The 9,776-nt window shown below is 44.7% G+C and overlaps 1 long non-coding RNA gene across 2 annotated transcripts in view; it reads left to right on the top strand.

Moving 5' to 3' along the window:
• The first annotated feature begins 25 nt into the window (after positions 1–25).
• Positions 26–9,776, top strand: part of LOC140903977 (uncharacterized) — a 28,274-nt gene continuing 18,523 nt past the window's right edge. Inside the window, exon 1 of one of the 2 annotated variants that reach the window (XR_013635079.1) lies at positions 26–634. This is a non-coding gene — a long non-coding RNA (uncharacterized LOC140903977). Of the gene's footprint in view, positions 635–689; positions 945–9,776 lie in introns of those variants that run through there. The other variant, XR_012156400.2, reaches the window with a different exon arrangement.

Raw genomic sequence — 9,776 nt, 5'->3', positions numbered from 1 at the left:
TCTGACCCGCCCCCACGTTGGGGGAGGCACTGAGGCGAGGCGGAGGAAGGGACGGTTAGGCCGGGGCTCCGGCTCCCTTGCCACAGCGGGGCCGCTTGGGCGCCTCTGCCGACTCCCCGCGTCCCGTCCCGTCCCCTGCCTGGGCCCCTGCAGCGGGGCGGGGCGGGGCGCGGCGCGCGGCCCCCAGCCCGGCTAGAAGCCGTCGGGCGACCGGCTAACGCCAGCGCGCGCCCGTCTGGCCCCCGGGCTGCACGGGGCGAGTCTCGTCCTCTGCTATGGCGGGAGGAAGGGTGGCGCCGGCTCTGGCCTGGGCCTGGGCAGCCCTGGGCTCCTTTCCCAGCTGTGCCGCGGGCCGTGCAACCGGGGGCGAGTCACTCCGTCAGCCCTGGGCGACCGTGGGACGATGGTTCCCCGCCTCCCCAGGCCTGCTTGTGAAGCTAGGTTACAAGGCTCTCGGCTCCCACATTGATGAGAACCATGGAAATGCCGAATGTTAAATAGCAAAGATGGAGGTTGGCCGAGCCATCCAAAAACATCTCAACAGAAGAATCAGCCCCTCCCCTCGACCAGGATCCACCCTCAGCCTCATCAGAAATGTCTAAAATAGACAATCTCCCTAAGGCGGTAGCTTGGCGTATGTAAAATCTTTGGCCTGAATCTCAGTCCGGGTCTATGGGGGGGGGGGCGTGCACAGTAGACTGTTTTGCTGGGTTGCTGTTGGTGGTGGTTTGGGTTTCCTCCCACTCCACTGCTTTTGCTGAAATCATTGGTATTTTCTTGTTGACATAGTTTCCTATTGGATTGCCAAAGCCGTCATGGCCATGTGGGTTTGCTGGTCCTTGGTAAACTTTCAGGTGGAATGCTTTACTCATGACGATGATATAAACTGATCTTCAACAAAACTCAGGAAAAGATACATTTCCAAAACTCCCCTCTGGGAGAAGGTAAATCCTCCTTTTTCTATATTTTGTTGAACCCTGTTCTACACTGAAGGTAGACTACAGCATTCCTCCATTGGATACATTTTATGGTGCTATGAGTTTTGGTCACTTACCAAAGTAGACCTGTGTTAAGGAAAAGTTAGCACATGTGACTCCCTTTTGGTTTGGGGCTCACCATTGTTTAAATGCCAGCACATCATACACCAGGAGGAGTGATCCTTAGATACTGAATCCCTGTGAAAATCCTCCTCCTTGTCTCCAGCCTGCCTTGATTCCCAGTATCTGGTTTTTGTCAGTCTCTAACTCCTTGTCTCTTGGCCTTGATGTGAGGCCTCCATTCTGATAATAAAAGTTACTGATGCATGGCTTTAGGACCATGCTGTGTAATTAACATACTGGTATAGCACGAGGAATGCACCAAGCAGGGATAGGTGGTAGATAAGACAAGGGTTTGTTTATTGGCTAAGGTTTCTGATGCACGAGGGCAACATGCTTTGCTAAAAAGTATATAACCTTTGTATAATCTGTATTCAGGGTCCGTCCCCCCCCCGGCTAGCAGGGGGGCACCACGCTCGAGCGTAATAAACTTAGTGTCTTTTGGGAACTCTGCAGTTGTGGACTTTGTTTCTGTGCCTCAGCCTAGATTCAAACTGTGTGTGTCCTATCAGGTGTAATTCGTAGCATTGGTGTGCATGTTCTATCAGGTAGAAAAGGAGTACTTGTGGCACCTTAGAGACTAACCAATTTATTAGAGCATAAGCTTTCGTGAGCTACAGCTCACTTCATCAGATGCATATCGTGGAAACTGCAGCAGACTTTATATATACACAGAGAATATGAACCAATAACTCCTCCCACCCCACTGTCCTGCTGGTAATAGCTTATCTAAAGTGATCATCAGGTGGGCCATTTCCAGCACAAATCCAGGTTTTCTCACCCTCCACCCCCCCCACACAAATTCACTCTCCTGGTGGTGATAGCCCATCCAAAGTGACAACTCTTTACACAATGTGCATGACAATCAAGTTGGGCTATTTCCTGCACAAATCCAGGTTTTCTCACATCCCCCCCACCCCCATACACACACAAACTCACTCTCCTGCTGGTAATAGCTCATCCAAACTGACCACTCTTCAAGTTTAAATCCAAGTTAAACCAGAACATCTGGCGGGGGGGGGGGGTAGGAAAAAACAAGAGGAAACAGGCTACCTTGCATAATGACTTAGCCACTCCAAGTCTCTATTTAAGCCTAAATTAATAGTATCCAATTTGCAAATGAATTCCAATTCAGCAGTTTCTCGCTGGAGTCTGGATTTGAAGTTTTTTTGTTTTAAGATAGCGACCTTCATGTCTGCTATTACCAGCAGGAGAGTGAGTTTGTGTGTGTATGTGAGAGGGTGGGGGGGATGTGAGAACCTGGATTTGTGCAGGAAATAGCCCAACTTGATTGTCATGCACATTGTGTAAAGAGTTGTCACTTTGGATGGGCTATCACCAGCAGGAGAGTGAATTTGTGGGGGGGGGGTGGAGGGTGAGAAAACCTGGATTTGTGCTGGAAATGGCCCACCTGATGATCACTTTAGATAAGCTATTACCAGCAGGACAGTGGGGTGGGAGGAGGTATTGGTTCATATTCTCTGTGTATATATAAAGTCTGCTGCAGTTTCCACGATATGCATCTGATGAAGTGAGCTGTAGCTCACGAAAGCTTATGCTCTAATAAATTGGTTAGTCTCTAAGGTGCCACAAGTACTCCTTTTCTTTTTGCGAATACAGACTAACACGGCTGTTACTCTGAAACCAGTTCTATCAGGTGTAATTCGCAGCATTTGTGTACGTGTCCTACAGGGTATAATTCGCAGCAGTTGTATGCATGTCCTACTAGGTGTAATTCGTAACACCTGATCAGGCTAATGAGACCCAGAATATTTGCTTGAGGTTATGTTGAAAGTTAGATGGACATTTAAGCCTAGCTCCTCAAAGGTATTTATGATCCTAAGTGCCACTGAAATTAATGGAAGTTAGTCACCTAAATACTATTGGCAATCTGGGCCTTACTGTCTTATTCTAGGAACATTTTGTGCTCTTAGTCTAATGCAGTGTTTTCCCAAAATGTGCGTTGTACAAAGGACTGTCTGCTGTGGCAGGAGGGTACAGACAGGTCTCTAGAATCTCAACTTTCATTTTAAAAAAAGAGTAAGTCTTGAGCTCAGTGGTTCTCAAACTTTTTTTTTCCCCCCTCCTATGGACCACTTGAAAATTGCTGAGGGTCTCAACGGACCACTTAATATTTCCGAATGTGGTTTGTACTGTTAGCTAACTATTGCAAAGCGCTTTGGATAAATGTGCTGTGTATATATGTGTGTGTGTGTGTGTGTGTGTGTGTGTGTGTATATATATATATATATATATACACACACACACACATATATACACAAATATATAAAAAAACCTTAATGATAAACTTTGTTTGTTCTACAAATAAAAGCACACCTCATTTTAATATCAGTAGTGTTACCTTTCTAATGTGATGGATGTGCCCGCTCTCCCCTGCCATGGCAGCCCCCAAGCTTGGGCTGGGAAGTGGGGGTCTCTCCCCTGCCACAGAGCTTAGGCTGGGAAGGAGGGCCATCTCTCCCTGGCAACTGCAGCCCTGGAGCTGGGGAAAGTCACCTCCTTCTCTGGCCACCACCGCCCTGCATGTCTCAAATTCCTCCCACCCCCTCTTTTCACCCCACTGCCTCCTCCCACCTACTGCCTATTCCCCCCCGCCCCCCCCCAAGGCCACCACCTCACCTTACATGTGTGTCTTCTCCAGGGTCCAGGCACCTAATTAGTGGAGCCATGCCTGCACAACTCCACTAATTTGGTGGGTGGCCCTTCATTCTCTCGTGTGCAGCTGCCCAGGCACGCTCGTGGATCACAGTTTGAGAACCTCTGCTCTAGCTGTTACATTTGCAAAGAAAATCTTCAAAGTGTGATACAAGGGTAACCGGTGCAGAGATGTTTTCAGAGATCCTGAAACAACAGCTTTGAAGTGTGAACTGGTCTATCCATTTCAATGTTGCTAACTTGGATGCAAGTGATTATACTGTTAGTTTCAACATTGATGACTATTTCACTGCAGGGTGAATAAAAATTGATGATTAAAAAAAAATTTTAATCAGATTTTTTTATTTCATTTAAATTATAAAAATGAATATGAAAAATAAACCTGTTTAAAATGAAATCCAAATTTATACAAAACCTATCACAAAACTTTTCAATAAAAAAATATGCTGAATCCATGAGCCTCTACTAAAAAATGTAGCGTTAAAGGCTGCTTTTCTATGTAAAGAAAGATGTTTTCCCCCTGATTTCTAACTTTTGAGGTCAAGCTTTGTAACTATGGCACAGTAGGTCATGTCATGTACTGTATTAAGGACTTGATTCTGTGGGTTACCCAGTGTGACGAAGTGGGACTGTTAATGTTTCCTCTGAATACTGTGGGGTGCCTCAGTTTCCCCTATGCATTTCTTAAGTCTCTAGGTGGTGGGATAAGGGGGTGTAATTGTTGCAGAGCAAAGGGCCAGTGTACATAAATGGCCAACGCTGTCTCCTGGCAACTGATGGTCTGGGCCCTTCCCCCCTGCAAGGTAATAGCTAAAGGGTTGGAGAATAAAGGAATCAGGTGAACTCCTGGCCCAGGAAAGGGACAAAACCCAGAAGGACTTGACTCAGTGGTTTGAGCATTGGCCTGCTACACTCAGGGTTGAGAGTTCAATCCTTGAGGGGGCCATTTAGGGATCTAAGGCAAAACTTGGGGATTGGTCCTGCTTTGAGCAGGGGGTTGGACTAGATAATCTCCTGAGGTCCCTTCCAACCCTGATATTCTATGGTTGTACCCACAAGCTCTGTTTTAGGCTGCGTTCCTGTTGTCCAATAAACCTTCCATTTTACTGGCTGGCTGAGAGTGAATCCCAGGAAGAGGGGTGCAGGGACCGGACTCCCCTACACTCTGTGACACCCAGAGCCTGTGCTACTGAGTGCAAGAAACTGGCAAAGTCATCACAGGCATTGGGACCCAGCAATGGACTCCAGGAGACACTATCATGTATCTCAGTGGTTTCCAAAGTGGGGTCCCCAGACCTTTGTGCTGGGGTCCATCCCTTAAGCCAGGACTGGAACACGCTGGAACAGCTTTCCTGCACTTTTGCTTTATGATGGACACCCATTTTGTTCTCAAAATGACATCCTCCACACAGCATGACCTCACACACCGTGATGAGAGGTCACGCTTATGGGGGTGTTCCCACACTGGTGGGAGTGTTCTCTTAGTACCAGTACTTGCCCATTCAGGACTACACCCTCCCTGTGAGGGTTTAGAAGTACTTTTTCTGCCACATATGTCAAGACTTACAACACTTCTACAAGGTAGGAAAGTAATACCTTCATTTAGGAGGGGAAGAACTACAAATAAAGTGAAGTGTATAGACCCTAGAACAACATGAAGTTTATGTACAGAAAATACAAGGGCTCTAGGACACTTAGATGGCAATGGGGTCCTTGGTGGAAAAAAGTTTGGGAACAGATATATTCATCAGGATCATCCACTGAGCCTCCTGGGTGGTCTCATACTCCTGTTTTATAGCTTCTCCCTGCTTGAGCTTGGTTTGGCTCAGTTCTCAAATTATGAATATTTATGACTCCACCATCGTGGAAATTTACTCTGCAGCTCACGGAAAAAACTGATCTGCCCAGTATCTACCAGCCCTTGCTTCTCAGCACTTCAAGTAAATGGCCTCGCTCTGTCTCCTTGCATGTGTACACAGACGAGAAATTAATGGATTTCTCTTTTTGTATCTTAACTCTCTCCCTCCCTCTAAACAAACAACATACTGCAGTGCAAATGGCAGGTGGGTTACAGGAGCAGAAGTGTTGGATAGTTGTTGTTTTTCCTAGGTGTAGGGGTGGGGAGTTATGGAACAAGGGAGAAGGAGCAGTGTGTGCAACCAGAAAGCAATGCTGGAATCAACGCAGGACACTGTGTGAAGAAGGGATCAGTATTCTTCAAAGGGCAGTCTCTGGTGTTGATTTCAACACTGGGGCTCTGGAAAAAAAAAAAAACCTGCCATGGCTGCAGGTCTTAAAGACCCTATCTGGGAATATTTTCAAGAAATTCCTGTACCTCTGGGTAAAAAAGGAACTTGTGCCAACTACTGTAAACCATGCAGCAAAGAGAGACAAAGCCTGGCTGTCAAAATGAAACATGAAAAGTGCTCCTCAGAAGGTAAATGACTTTGAAGAGGATGATGTTGACATGTCTGAACAATCTGGATCAGCTGGTTAGTACATTTATTTTTGCACTATTCTTATGGACTACCTGCCATGTTTTACTGTGCTAATAAATGATAAAATAGTCAACACTGGACTAAAGAGAAATGAAGAAGATATACTGAAACCTCGTTCCATAGCCTTGGACAAACTACCTAAAAATTGCTGCTATATTGCTGGTGCTGTTGAAATTTGGAAAGAACGTCAAGAGACATTGAAGAAAAATACCCAGCAACAAAGTTAAATTGCAGGCAGTAAAGAATCAGATGGATCAAGCATTTACTCTACCTCATTTTCTTGTCATGTTCTCAACCCAAAGTACCAAGGAAGATGTCTAACTGCTGAAAATGCTGCTGCTATGACTAATAATCATGCATCAGTCAACACAACCATAATAAATTTCCGGGCTGGAAGTGAACCATTCAATTAGTACTTGTTTGCTGATATTTTAAAGAAAGTCACACCACTGAACTTGTGGAAGTCACTAGCTAAGCACCTGGAACCTGTGTGGTGAAGTGCTAAACCAGCTTTCAACACCAGTAGCCTCTTCTGCAGGCACAAAGAATATTTTTTACATTTGTAATAAATCATTCAAAGTTGAGAAGTTCAGTTGGGAGTTGAAAAAGCAGGAAAACTTGTCTCTGTCTTCTAATCTATGTATAGAAATGGAAGAGGGAAGGGATAGGATCTATTAGTTTTAAAAGTCTTAAGGACAGCCTAAATAACCTAGTCTTGTCTTGTTTTCAAGAGACTAAGGTTATGTCTACACTGCAGCTTATATTGGCATAATTTATGTCACTCAGGGGTGTGAATAAGCATACCGCCACTCTGAGAGCTGGAGTAGATAAGCTGATGGGAGAACTCTCTCTCGTGTCTTAGAGCAGCTACTTTAGAGAGCTTACAGTGATGCAGCTGCGCTGCTGTAAACTCTAGTGTAGCTGTAGCCTCAGGCGCGAGTAGGAACGTAAGCTCCAGTCAGTCACTTTCACTTAAGGATATTTGAAAATTTTCCCAGGCTGACCTGAAATAATCAGTTTAATTCACAGTCTACAGTTAATACCTCTGTTGCCTTAATAAATCATTTAGTTGATAATGTGAATCTGCTTTGATCAGAGAAGTTTATGTATCCAAAACATACAAGGTTGTTTTATTTAATAAAAATCCATGTTATATACTATTGTGTTTAATTACATTCTAGTTACTCATAATGCAGCTTGACACAAATCATGAGCAAAGAATTATGTATCATTCGCCATTTTCTAGCATACTAAAAATGTACAATTAAGAATCTGAAAATATTAAGCTATAAAATTGCTTAAATAAATGTATATAGTGTACGCTCCTAAATAGCAAAAAGATGTACTAACTCTAGTGTAAAGGCTCTATTTAGTTGTAAATCAATGTTTTGATGGTTATAGCAACCAATGAGAATGCACCTTTCTTTAGAAAATAATTGAAGTACAAATGGAAAAGTTGATTAAAATCCATTATTTAAGTCAAGATTTTCCACTTCTTGATTGAAATCACATTTCACCCTGTTCAGCAAAGCATGTAAGAAAGTAGTAGTATCAAAGCTGTACATTAGCCTTTTCCAAAACATGTGTACGGACTGGGAGAACAAAAGATTAGCTGCAGCGGCACAGAAAGTGTCTAAATTAAGATGTGGGCTTTTTAACAATAGGTGTCAGGATTGCAGAGTGGAGGAGGGTTTTCTGTTTCCTGAAGGAGGGGCAGGTTTTAGAAGTTTGGGAAGTACTGGTCTAATAAGTGAAACAAGTTCAGCTACACAACACAAGTCTTCCCTATGTCTGTCTTAGCTACGCCAGTTAGTTGAAGGAATGATGTCCCTGTATTATATACAGACTAGAGTTGCCAGCCATCGCAAATTTTGCAGGACTGCCATTGTCAAATTTTAGGGCAATGTCCCTTGTCCCTGACTGATCTTGGTGGGATGCTAAAATATCCCTTGTGCAGGAGAAGTTACTTCTATCACTTCCTACTCCTTTAAAATATAAGGAAATTAATATCAGGTACATCATGTTTCTGCATGCAGTAAAATATACTTCCAAGTAGGTCATGTGGCAAGGCACCCTGTCTGCCTTGCCAGGCTTAGCGCTCCCTCCTCTGGCAGGGACAGGGCCTGGGGTAAGTCAGCCCCCACTCTGGAGCATGTCTGTCTTCCCTTTTCGGGGTTTCTTTCTCAGAGCCTTCCCGGTAGGCTTTGGGGCAGGTCTGAGAAGTGTTCCTCTGCCAAACAAAGGGGAAAAAGTCTATAAAGCACCAAAACAAAAAGGGAATACCTTTCCCTGGCCCTCTCCCTGAGGCAGGTATTATTCTGTCACTGGTCCCAGTGTATCAGTCCTTCCCCTAAACAGCTACTGGGTTTTGGGTGTCTCCCCTATGGGGGGAAGGGTGCAGTCTCATACTGGAGAAGCCTATCTCCCTTCTGTCTCTAGCCTTGCAGCAGTTTGTTTCCCTGCCCCCAGCAATTTTAACAGGTTTCAGGCAGCTCTTAATTGGACTCAGGTGTCCCTAACTGACCTGAAGTAACTCCTTCCTAGCTTGTAGGAAAAAGGGCCGTTAGCATTCTAGGGCTAACACCTGTTTCCCAGACCCTGCTGCAGCTGTCTGGTCTGACTGTGTCACAGTCAGTGACAGATTAATCTGGGCGGATTTGGCCAGTTGGCCATATTCTGCCCTGTTCTCTCACACAGTACAGGTAACACTGAAGAGTTTAACCTCAATACAACTGGAGAGCATGCAAGCATGGCTGCTGAGAGCTCAAGGAAGCAGGCTCCCACCTCTAACCTCCTTGCTGCTCCTCATTGGAATAAGGGAAGAGGTGGTGCTTGAGCCCATCCTTAAGCTGGTTCCACCCTTGCCCTTCTCCTTCCACTAAAGAGTGACTATGGCAGAACTGGGACTGGCCTCTTTCTGCTCAACACAAGCACTTGGTGGTCAGGTTTCCCAGCTGCACTCCATTATGAAAACATGCTATATAGCATTGAGTAGGGTTAAAAACGATCGGGTTTTACATGTGGGTATGTGTACTGTTTCTTTAAATCTATAACAAGCAAGAAGGGGCTAAGGAAGGCTCTAGACAGAAGCTGGACAGTGAAGAACAGAGGCAGAGTAGCTGTAGGGATAATGCTGCTTTCCTTATTTCTAATGCACTTTCCTGTTCAGTGTTAGAAGAAAGTGATTCAGGTTATATTTTTAGCACTGTCACAGGACAGTCTATTGAAATTAAATAATATGCTTTAGAAATTAAATGGGTTTCGGTGGAAATTACTTTGAAAACCTGCTGTATCATTCCATTGATTGGGGTTCAGTCTTTATTAAGTTGTAGAAGATATTTGTATGAGGGATCGCTGGAAGCTCAAGAAAATGGAAAAGTGACCTAACATTTTTCATGTTGCTGTCCCAGAAGAAGACGGTAGCAGGGATTGTTAGCATGTGCAGAGAGCAGTGGATGTTGGAATCAGAATTCAAATAATGGATAACTCGGTGTGATGGTATTGG

The sequence above is a fragment of the Lepidochelys kempii genome, chromosome 1, assembly GCF_965140285.1.
Source record: "Lepidochelys kempii isolate rLepKem1 chromosome 1, rLepKem1.hap1, whole genome shotgun sequence".
Lineage (NCBI taxonomy): Eukaryota > Metazoa > Chordata > Testudines > Cheloniidae > Lepidochelys > Lepidochelys kempii.
This window is presented reverse-complemented; position numbering and strand designations above follow the sequence as displayed.